We start from the raw sequence: 11,133 nt of genomic DNA, 5'->3' as shown, positions 1-11,133 counted from the left end.
GGGGGTATAGTGTGTGTGTGTGGGGGGTATAGTGTGTGTGTGTGTGGGGGGTATAGTGTGTGTGTGTGTGGGGGGGGTATAGTGTGTGTGTGTGTGTGTGTGTGTGTGTGTGTGTGGGGGGTATAGTGTGTGTGTGTGTGTGTGGTATAGTGTGTGTGTGTGTGTGGGGGGTATAGTGTGTGTGTGTGGGGGGGGGTATAGTGTGTGTGGGGGGTATAGTGTGTGTGTGGGGGGTATAGTGTGTGTGTGTGTGTGTGTGGGGGTATAGTGTGTGTGTGTGTGTGTGGTGTGTGTGTGGGGGTATAGTGGTGTGTGTGTGTGTGTGTGTGGTGTATAGTGTGTGGGGGGTATAGTGTGTGTGTGTGTGTGTGTGTGTGTGTGTGTGTGTGTGGGGGGTATAGTGTGTGTGTGTGTGTGTGTGTGTGGGGGTATAGTGTGTGTGTGTGTGTGTGTGTGGGGGGGTATAGTGGTGTGTGTGGGGGGGTATAGTGTGTGTGTGGGGGGGTATAGTGTGTGTGTGGGGGTAGTGTGTGTGTGGGGTATAGTGTGTGTGTGGGGGTATAGTGTGTGTGGGGGTATAGTGTGTGTGTGTGTGTGTGTGTGTGTGGGTATAGTGTGTGTGTGTGGGGGTATAGTGTGTGTGTGTGTGTGTTGGGGGGGTATAGTGTGTGTGTGTGTGGGTATAGTGTGTGTGTGTGTGGGTGGGTAGTGTGTGGGTTGTGGGGGGTAGTGTGGTGTGGGGGTATAGTGTGCGTGTGGGGGTATAGTGTGTGTGTGTGTGGGGTTAGTGTGTGTGTGTGTGGGGGTATAGTGTGTGTGTGTGTGTGTGTATAGTGTGTGTGTGTGTGTGTGTGGTGTGTGTGTGTGTGTGTGTGGGGGTATAGTGTGTGTGTGTGTGTGGGGGGGGTATAGTGTGTGTGTGTGTGGGGGTATAGTGTGTGTGTGCGTGTGTGGGGGTATAGTGTGCGTGTGTGGGGGGTATAGTGTGCGTGTGTGGGGGTATAGTGTGTGTGTGTGTGTGGGGGTATAGTGTGGGTGGGTGTAGTGTGTGTGTGGGTGGGTGTAGTGTGTGTGGTTGGGTGTAGTGTGGGTGGGTGTATGGGTGGGTGGGTGTAGTGTGGGTGTAGTGTGTGTGGGCGGGTGGTTGGGTGTAGTGTGTGGGTGTAGTGTAGTGGGTGGGTGTAGTGTGGGTGGGTGTAGTGGGTGTAGGGTGGGTGGGTGTAGTGGGTGTAGTGGGTGTAGTGGGTGTAGTGGGTGTAGTGTGTGTGTGTGTGGGTGTAGTGTGTGGTGTGGGGGTGTAGTGTGTGGGGTGTGTGTAGTGTGTGTGGGGGTATAGTGTGTGTGGGGGTATAGTGTGTGTGGGGGTATAGTGTGTGTGTGGGGGTATAGTGTGTGTGTGTGTGGGGGTATAGTGTGGGTATAGTGTGTGGGGTATAGTGTGTGTGTGTGTGGGTATAGTGTGTGTGTGTGTGTGGGTATAGTGTGTGTGTGTGTGGGTATAGTGTGTGTGTGTGGGTATAGTGTGTGTGTGTGGGTATAGTGTGTGTGTGTGGGGTATAGTGTGTGTGTGTGGGTATAGTGTGTGTGTGGGGTATAGTGTGTGTGTGTGTGTGTGGGGGTATAGTGTGTGTGTGTGTGTGTGTGGGTATAGTGTGTGTGTGGGGGTATAGTGTGTGTGTGTGTGTGTGGGGGTATAGTGTGTGTGTGTGTGTGGGGGTATAGTGTGTGGGGGTATAGTGTGTGTGTGTGTGGGGGGGTTAGTGTGTGTGTGTGTGTGTGGGGGTATAGTGTGTGTGTGTGGGGGGGTATAGTGTGTGTGTGTGTGTGTGGGGTATAGTGTGTGTGTGTGTGTGTGTGTGTGTGTGTGTGTGGTATAGTGTGTGTGTGTGTGTGTGGGGGGTGTAGTGTGTGTGGGGGGGTGTAGTGTGTGTGGGTGGGTGTAGTGTGTGTGGGTGTAGTGTAGTGGTTGGGTGTAGTGTGGGTGTAGTGTGTGTGGTTGGGTGTAGTGTGTGGGTGTAGTGTAGTGGGTGGGTGTATGTGTGTGTGTGTGTGTGTGTGTGTGTGTGTGTGTGTGTGGGGGTATAGTGTGTGTGGGGGTATAGTGTGTGTGTGTGTGTGTGTGTGGGGGGGGTATAGTGTGTGTGTGGGGGGGGGTATAGTGTGTGTGTGTGTGTGGGGGTATAGTGTGTGTGTGGGGGGGGTATAGTGTGTGTGTGGGGGGGGTATAGTGTGTGTGTGTGTGTGTGTGTGTGGTATAGTGTGTGTGTGTGTGGGGGGTATAGTGTGTGTGTGTGTGTGGGGGTATAGTGTGTGTGTGGGGGGGTATAGTGTGTGTGTGTGTGTGTGGGGGGGTATAGTGTGTGTGTGTGGGTATAGTGTGTGTGTGTGTGTGTGTGGGGGGGGGTATAGTGTGTGGGTATAGTGTGTGGGTATAGTGTGTGGGGTATAGTGTGTGTGTGTGTGGGGGTATAGTGTGTGTGTGTGTGTGTGGGGGGGGGTATAGTGTGTGTGTGTGTGTGTGTGTGTGGGGGTATAATGTGTGTGTGTGTGTGTTGTGTGTGTGTGTGTGTGGGTTGTATAGTGTGTGTGTGTGTTTGTGGGGGTATAGTGTGTGTTGTGTGTGTGTGTGTGTGGGGGGGGTATAGTGTGTGTGTGTGTGTGTGTGTGTGTGTGTGTGGGTATAGTGTGTGTGTGTGGGGTTAGTGTGTGTGTGTGTGTTGTGTGTGGGTATAGTGTGTGTGTGTGAGTGTGTGTGTGGGATATAGTAGTGTGTGTGTGTGTGGGGTATAGTGTGTGTGTGTGTGTGTGTGTGTGTGTGTGTGTGGGTGTAGTGTGTGTGTGTGTGGGGGTATAGTGTGTGTGTGTGTGGGGGTATAGTGTGGGTATAGTGTGTGTGTGTGTGGGATAGGTGGGTCGGGTGGGTGTAGTGTGTGTGGGTGGGTGTAGTGTGGGTGGGTGTAGTGTGTGGGTGGGTGTAGTGTGTGGGTGGGTGTAGTGTTTGTGGTTGGGTGTAGTGTAGTGGTGGGTGTAGTGTGTGTGTGTGGGGGTATAGTGTGTGTGTGTGGGGGTGTAGTGTGTGTGTGTGGGGGTGTAGTGTGTGTGTGGGGGTATAGTGTGTGTGTGGGGGTATAGTGTGTGTGTGGGGTATAGTGTGTGTGTGGGGGGTATAGTGTGTGTGTGGGGTATAGTGTGTGTGGGGGTATAGTGTGTGTGGGGGTATAGTGTGTGTGTGTGTGTGTGTGGGGGTATAGTGTGTGTGTGTGTGTGTGTGTGTGGGGGTTGTGTGTGTGTGTGTGTGTGTGTGTGGGGGTATAGTGTGTGTGTGGGGGTATAGTGTGTGTGTGTGGGGTATAGTGTGTGTGTGTGGGGGTATAGTAGTGTGTGTGTGTGGGGGTATAGTGTGTGTGTGTGTCGGGGGGGGGTATAGTGTGTGTGTGTGTGTGTATAGTGTGTGTGTGTGTGGGGGGGGTATTGTGTGTGGGTGGGTGTAGTGTGTGGGTGGGTGGGTGTAGTGGGTGGGTGTAGTGTGTGTAGGTTGGAGTGTAGTGTGGGGTGTAGTGTATTGGTTGGGTGTAGTTGTGTGTGTGGGGGTATAGTGTGTGTGTGTGTGTGTGTGTGTGGGGGGGGGGGTATTGTGTGGGGGGGGTATTGTGTGTGGGTGGGTGTAGTGTGTGGGTGGGTGTAGTGTGTGGGTGGGTGTAGTGTGTGGGTGGGTGTAGTGTGTGGGTGGGTGTAGTGTGTGTGTGTGGGTGTAGTGTGGGTGTAGTGTGTGGGTGGGTGTAGTGTGTGTGGGTGTGGTGGGTGGGTGTAGGGTGGGTGGGTGTTGGGTGGTTGGGTGTAGTGTGTGTGTGTGGTTGGGTGTAGTGTGTGTGTGTGGTTGGGTGTAGTGTGTGTGTGTTGGGTGTAGTGTGTGTGTGGTTGGGTGTAGTGTGTGTGTGGTTGGGTGTAGTGTGTGTGTGGTTGGGTGTAGTGTGTGTGTGGTTGGGTGTAGTGTGTGGTTGGGTGTAGTGTGTGGGTTGGGTGTAGTGTGTGTGTGTGGGTGTAGTGTGTGGTTGGGTGTAGTGTGTGTGTGTGGGTGGGTGTAGTGTAGTGGGTGGGTGTAGTGTGTGTGTGTGTGGGGTATAGTGTGTGTGTGTGTGTGTGGGGGGGGTATTGTGTGGGGGTGGGTGTAGTGTGTGTGTGTGTGTGTGGGTGTAGTGTGTGTGGGTGTAGTGTGTGTGTAGTGTGTGTGTGTGGGTGTAGTGTGTGTGTGGGTGTAGTGTGTAGTGGGTGTAGTGTTGTGTGTGTGGGTGTAGTGTGTGTGTGTGGGTGTAGTGTGTGTGTGTGGGTGTAGTGTGTGTGTGTGGGTGTAGTGTGTGTGTGTGTGGGTGGGTGTAGTGTGTGGGTGTAGTGTGTGTAGTGTGTGGGTGTAGTGTGTGTGGTTGGGTGTAGTGTGTGTGGGTGTAGTGTATTGGTTGGGTGTAGTTTGTGTGTGTGGGGGTATAGTGTGTGTGTGTGTGTGTGTGTGTGTGTGTGGGGGGGGGGGGGGGGTATTGTGTGTGTGTGGGGGGGGGGGTATTGTGTGGGGGGGTATTGTGTGTGGGTGGGTGTAGTGTGTGGGTGGGTGTAGTGTGTGGGTGGGTGTAGTGTGTGTGTGTGGGTGGGTGGGTGTAGTGTGTGTGGGTGGGTGTAGTGGTTGGGTGTAGTGTGTGTGTTGGGTGTAGTGTGTGTGGGTGGGTGTAGTGTGTGTGGTTGGGTGTAGTGGGTGGGTGTAGTGTGGGTGGGTGTAGTGTGGGTGGGTGTAGTGTGGGTGGGTGTAGTGTGGGTGGGTGTAGTGTGGGTGGGTGTAGTGTGGGTGGGTGTAGTGTGGGTGGGTGTAGTGTGGGTGGGTGGGTGTAGTGTGGGTGGGTGGGTGTAGTGTGTGTGGTTGGGTGTAGTGTGTGGGTGTGGGTGTAGTGTGTGGGTGTGGGTGTAGTGTGGGTGGGTGGGTGTGGGTGTAGGGTGGGTGTGTGTGTGGGTGTGAGTAGGGTGTGTGGGTGTAGTTGTGTGTGTGGGTGTGTGTAGTGTGTGTGGGTGTAGTGTGTGGGTGTAGTGGGTGTAGTGTGTGTGGGTGTAGTGTGTGTGGGTGTAGTGGGTGTAGTGTGTGTGGGTGTAGTGTGTGTGGGTGTAGTGTGTGTGTGGGTGTAGTGTGTGTGTGGGTGTAGTGTGTGTGTGGGTGTAGTGTGTGTGTGGGTGTAGTGGGTGTGGGTGTAGTGGGTGTGGGTGTAGTGGGTGTAGTGTGTGTGGGTGTAGTGTGGGTGTAGTGTGTGTGTTGTCCTGAATCAGGCCTGGCATTACTGGAGTTTCCTCCGGTACCCAGTCCGACGCTGCACTGAAGTGTGTAGGTTTTTTTTTTATGAAAGCGCCATTTTCTGGGGTGGCTGCGGACTGCAATTAGCATCTGGGGTGCCCAGAAAGCTTGGGCACTCTGCATTGCGGATTCCAATCCCCAGCTGCCTAGTTGTACCTGGCTGGACTCAAAAATTGGGGCGAAGCCCATGTCTTTTTTTTTTTTTTTATTTCATGAAATAAAAAAAGGGCTTCCCTATACTTTTTAGTTCCCAGCTGGGTACAAATAGGCAGCTGGGGGTTGGGGGCAGCCGTTCCTGCCGCTGTACCTGAACCCTGCATACAGTCCTAGATGGAGGATGCTGAGCCTTGTAGTTTGGCAGCTGCTGTCTGCTCTCCTGCATCCACTAGTGGATGGAGTATGCTGAGCCTTGTAGTTCTGCTCCCCCTGCCTCTCCCTCCAGCATACAGTCCTCCATATAGTAATGTGCCCCATATAGTTGTCCGTATAATCTAATGCACCTCATAGTCCTACATATATTATAAAGCGCACCATAATACTAAGTGTTTGAAAACTACTACATGGGGGCAACAGAACCTATTCCCAAAAAACAAACAATTATTTTAAAATGTTTGTTTTTTAATTTAAACAAAGGTATTGAAATATTGAGAATGTACAAGAACTTGAGCAGCTTTGCAGACAAATAACTCAATGGCTATGACAGCACGCTGCATCTTTTTTACCTGTGGTCACAAACACAGCTTCTGACCAAAAAAAAATATGAAAGATCAAGATTTTGGCCTCGTTTTTGTTAATGCGTTTATCAACTCCTTAACAAATCCGTTTAAATATTTTCCGTCCCTGCACTCATTTTGGTAATCCACACTGGCAGACGCAGATGCCAGCAGCGATCAGCGGAAATGTCAGCTGATTTGTGCAGCTGACGTGTGCCTTGCAGGTGCGAGTGGATTCGCTATCCACCTGTACCTGTCAACCCCTTAAATATCACTGTAAAAATCTCACAGCGCCATTTTAATGGCGATCGCTTTATTTGCATAATCACCAGCCTCCACAGGAAGTCACGTGATGGGATCACATGGATCCGATGGTTGTCGTGTTAGCACTGGGTCTTGTGATTACTCCTGTAGCTCACGTGACGCAGGTCCTATAACCAGCAGCCGATTACAGGAGATGAGCATTTCTCCTGATCTGAGCGGTTCTGCTCTGATAGGGAGAAAAGAATGAGCAGACAAAAACGCACCCGCGGCAAAAAAAGCATGCGTTTATACCGCATTTTGGTGTTTTTTTGCTCACTGCGTTTTTATGCGTATTTTAACAGTGAACAATTCCATTAAAGATTGTTAAAGAAAAGTCTGTCATTTCCTTCAATATGTTCTTCATTCTCCACTAGTCTATGCAGGAGAGCAGACAGCTGCAGAACTAAGGCTCAGCATGCTCCATCCAGGACTGTATGCAGGGGGAGCAGAACTATAAGGCTCAGCATACTTCATCCAATAGTGTATGCAGGAGAGCAGACAGCAACTGCCAAACTACAAGGCTCAGCATCCTCCATCTAGGACTGTATGCAGGATTTTTTTGCCCCGCCCCCCAAAAAAAGAGACGTGGGCTTCATGTTTTTCCATGCTAGCCAGGTACAGCAGGCAGCTACGGGCTTCCCCAACCCCCAGCTGCCTATTTGTACCCGGCTGGGAACCAAAAATATAGAGAAGCCTTTTTTTTTTTTTTTTTTTTCATGAATTTCAGTCCAGCCAGGTACAACTAGGCAGCTGGGGATTGGAATCCGCAGTGCAGGGTGCCCATGCTTTCTGGGCACCCTCGCTGCGAATTGCAGTCCGCAGCCACCCCAGAAAATGGCGCTTTCATAGAAGCGCCGTCTTCTGGCGCTGTAGCCAACTTACAGCTGCCCTGATGCCGGGTGGCTCACTGGGTAATAATGGGGTTAGGGCTAGGTGTGTATTATCAGCTAGCCCCAAGCCCGAAATTCATGGTGTCACGCCAATATTAGACATGGCCACCATGAATTTCTAGTAAAGATAAAAAAAAAAGCAGAAAAATATTTTTATTAGAAATAAAACACAACACAATTAGTGACTCCATCTTTATTGAAATAAAGAACCCCTCTCCGCAGTAATCCTGGGTCAAGGGTCCCGCGCTGTCCAATCCGGATCCAATATCATCTGGAAAAAAAACACACTTCAGTGCAGCGTCAGACTGGCTACCGGAGGAAACTCCAGTGATGCCAGGCCTGGATTCAACACACACACACACACACTGCACAGAATCACACACATAGCACAGACACACAGCTGTGAGTGCTTTCCTGCGGTGACCTGGCATTCAGAAGGTGAGCTCAGGTCAACGCAGGGGCGCGCACACAGCATTGTGAACTCACCTGAGCCCCGGTGTCCTAGGCAGCTGCTGTGCTGGTAGCGTAGCAATCTCGTCCTCCTGTCAGCTGATCTGCAGTCCTGTTGTAACCACGCGCGCTCCCGCGGTCACAACTGGATCTGAAGAAGCGAGGGCGCATGTGCCGCCCTCTCGTGCACCTGGCTGCATGATACAGCGGGCTTCAGTAACATGGCACCGGAGATGAGCGCTATGCGCAGGCGCCAACTCAGACGTCATGTCACTGAAGAGGGAAATTTAAATACAGCCAGAGAGAGGGAGGAGTGGGGGCGGGGATACACGTGCATAACACGCCCGGACATTAGCAGCAGAGGTGCACACGTCAATCAAAAAGTGCACGAATTTTCAAACTTTATAAAGTTGGATTTCGCTGCCTAAACACCCGAGCTGCACCCTGATGGTATGTACACAACGTGCATGATAGTGCCAGTACTGCACTGGCTGCACCTTCTACACGAAAAACCTGATGTTTGGTTCCCTTTAAAGGTAACATGGCTACCTACAATCAGCAAATATTTCTGTTTTTGAATACTTTTATTAGTGGACTTATCTTTTTATTAGCTTGGCTTTCTCTCTTAAATTGGTTGTAAATAAAACATGTGAAAAGGCATATTGGTCTGCATTCTCTGTTGAAATCCTCTAACCCCCTATTCATCAAAGCTGGTTTGCCAGAAATTGGCTTAAAACACTTTGGTAAGTTGAAACATTAAGCTTTTTCAAACTAGTTTGGCCCAGCTCTGATGGAATATTGTGTGACTCCACAGCTTGTCTAATTTGTGGCGTAATTTACTCCAGAAATCAGACTAGAGCAAGATTTGTGGAGAGGCACATGACACTTTTCAGTACCTGATTAATTCAACAATGATTGCTCTGTGAGAGAAACACAATTATAATCTTGTAGTTCTGATACCTTTTTAATGGCTAACTAAAATAAAATAAATGTTAGAGCAACCTTTTGAGACTCCTTAGGTCTCAATCAGGCATGGTATAACAATATCTGAAGAAACACAAATATATACAAAGTAGAGGCATGGTATAGTAAAGACCTTTAAATTAACACGAAGATAAAGGTACCGTCACACATAACGAGATCGCAGCTGAGTCACGGTTTCTGTGACGCAGTAGCGATCCCGTTAGCGATCTTGTTTTGTGTGACACCAGCGATCAGGCCCCTGCCGTGAGATCTCTAGTCGTTGCCGAATGGTCCAGGCTATTTTCTTCAAAGGCGATGTCCTGCTGGGCAGGACACATCGCTGTGTTTGACACTGTGTGACAGGGTCAGTGACTGCTGAGATCGTTATACAGGTCGCTACTTCAACCTGTATTGTTCCTGCATCGCTGGTAAGATCTGACTGTGTGACATCTCACCTGCGACCTCCCAGCGACTTACCTGCGATCTCTATCAGGTCGCATCGTTTTCGGGATCGCTGGTAAGTCGTGTGTGTGTGTGTGTGTGTGTGTGTGTGTGTGTGTGTGTGTCTGGGCCTTTAGAGAGAATCCTTAAAGGGAACCTGTCAGCAGAAATGTCGCCCAAAACCTAAAAGATTCCCCCTCTGCAGCTCCTGTGCTGCATTCTAGAAAGGTCCCTGTTATTATTGTGCCCCATGTGAGACCAAAATAAAGACTTTATAAAGTGGTACCTTTTTTTATTCAGATACTGTAAATGTGACACGGGGGTGGGCTTTCTGGCGTCCGTTTATTCTGCCTCCTGGTCCTGTATGCCGCCCTCCATCGCTCCTTTCCATAGCTGATGCACCGCCCACTGCTCCAGCCATCCCCGCGCATGCCCAGTGCCAGTCTCACGGGACTGAGCAGTGTTCCAGGGATGACGTCCCTTTTGTCACGTGATAGGGGCGTGTTCAAAATACTATCACGTGACAAAAGGGACGTCATCCCTGGAAGCAGCCCATAGTCTAGCATCTACCCTGAGCACAGTGTGACCGCTGGTGAGGTTTGCACGCTCACGAGTTTATGGGCGGGTACTTGCTGATAACAATCACAGCCCCGCCCATAATCACTTGCCTGCGCACACGTCACCAGCGGTCACACTGCTCAGTCCCGTGAGACTAGCACTGGGCATGCGCGGGGATGGCTGGAGCAGTGGGCGGTGCATCAGGTATGGAAAGGAGCGATGGGGGCGGCATACAGGACCAGGAGGCAGAATAACGGACACCAGAGAGCCCGCCCCCGTGTCACATTTACAGTATCTGCATACAAAAAGGTACCACTTTATAAAGTCTTTATTTTGGTCTCACATGGGGCACAATAATAACTGGGACCTTTCTAGAATGCAGCCCAGGAGCTGCAGAGGGGGAATCTTTTAGGTTTTGGGCGAAATTTCTGCTGACAGGTTCCCTTTAATTGGCTTTCATTACTGGAGGTTTTATTGTCCCAATATCCATGTAGGATCAGAGGTCTGCTGCCCTCAGTCTCTGGAGCAGACTCCTCAGATTTTGTAGTGGGTCCTAAATCCTTATGACAGATTAAAGCTGGTGTCACACATAACAAGAACGACATCGCTGTTACGTCACCATTTTCTGTGATTTAACAGCGACCTTGTAAGTCGCTGTTATGATCGCTGCTTAGCTGTCAAACACAGCGACGCAGCAGCGATCATAACATCGCTACATGTGCAGGGAGCCGTGCACACTGCTTAGCGCTGGCTTCTTGCTCTCCTAGCTACAGTACACATCGGGTTAATTAACCCGATGTGTACTGCAGCTACATGTGCACAGAGCAGGAGCCGGCACTAGCAGCAAGAGCGGCGGAGGCTGGTAACGAAGGTAAATATCGGGTAACCAGGGAAGGTCTTCCCTTGGTTACCCGATGTTTACAGTGGTTACAGCTTTCCGCAGCTGCCAGACGCCGGCTCCTGCTCCCTGCTCGCTTCATTTCGTCGCTCTCTCGCTGTCACACACAGCAATGTGTGCTTCACAGCGGGAGAGCGACGACGAAAAAATGAAGCAGGACATTCGGCAACGAGCAACGACCTCACAGCAGGGGCCAGCTCGTTGCCGGATGTCACACACAGCGACAGCGACGGGACGTCGCTGCAACGTCACAGAAAATGGTGACGTAGCAGCGACGTCGTTGTCGTCGTCGCTGTGTGTGACACCACCTTAAGTTCTGTGTGGATAGTTAAACAATTGCAATATATTTGTATTCCCAGACCCTGCGATGGCTCTGATCTGAAGTTGGTTTAATATGACAACTTTCATGATTTATGTTGTGTCCTGAAGCACACAAATGTTTGGCCACAGGTAAATGGATTTTTTTGTCTGTGATGGTGAACCCTAATCCTTTCTTAGTCGCTGTCCTGTTTCTCCAACATAAAAACCCTTAATCCTGTGCACTATATGTCCTATTAAAGGGAACCTGTCATCAGGAATTTGGCTTTC

General features: G+C 50.6%; 1 protein-coding gene across 2 annotated transcripts in view; it reads left to right on the top strand.

Annotated features, from left to right (window-relative positions):
• Positions 1-11,133, top strand: part of LOC142289916 (uncharacterized) — a 74,029-nt gene that overhangs the window by 36,822 nt on the left and 26,074 nt on the right. The window lies entirely within an intron of this gene.

Source organism: Anomaloglossus baeobatrachus, chromosome 2, assembly GCF_048569485.1.
Source record: "Anomaloglossus baeobatrachus isolate aAnoBae1 chromosome 2, aAnoBae1.hap1, whole genome shotgun sequence".
Taxonomy (NCBI): domain Eukaryota; kingdom Metazoa; phylum Chordata; class Amphibia; order Anura; family Aromobatidae; genus Anomaloglossus; species Anomaloglossus baeobatrachus.
The sequence above is the reverse complement of the archived record's forward strand: the minus strand, read 5'-3'. Positions and strand labels throughout refer to the sequence as shown.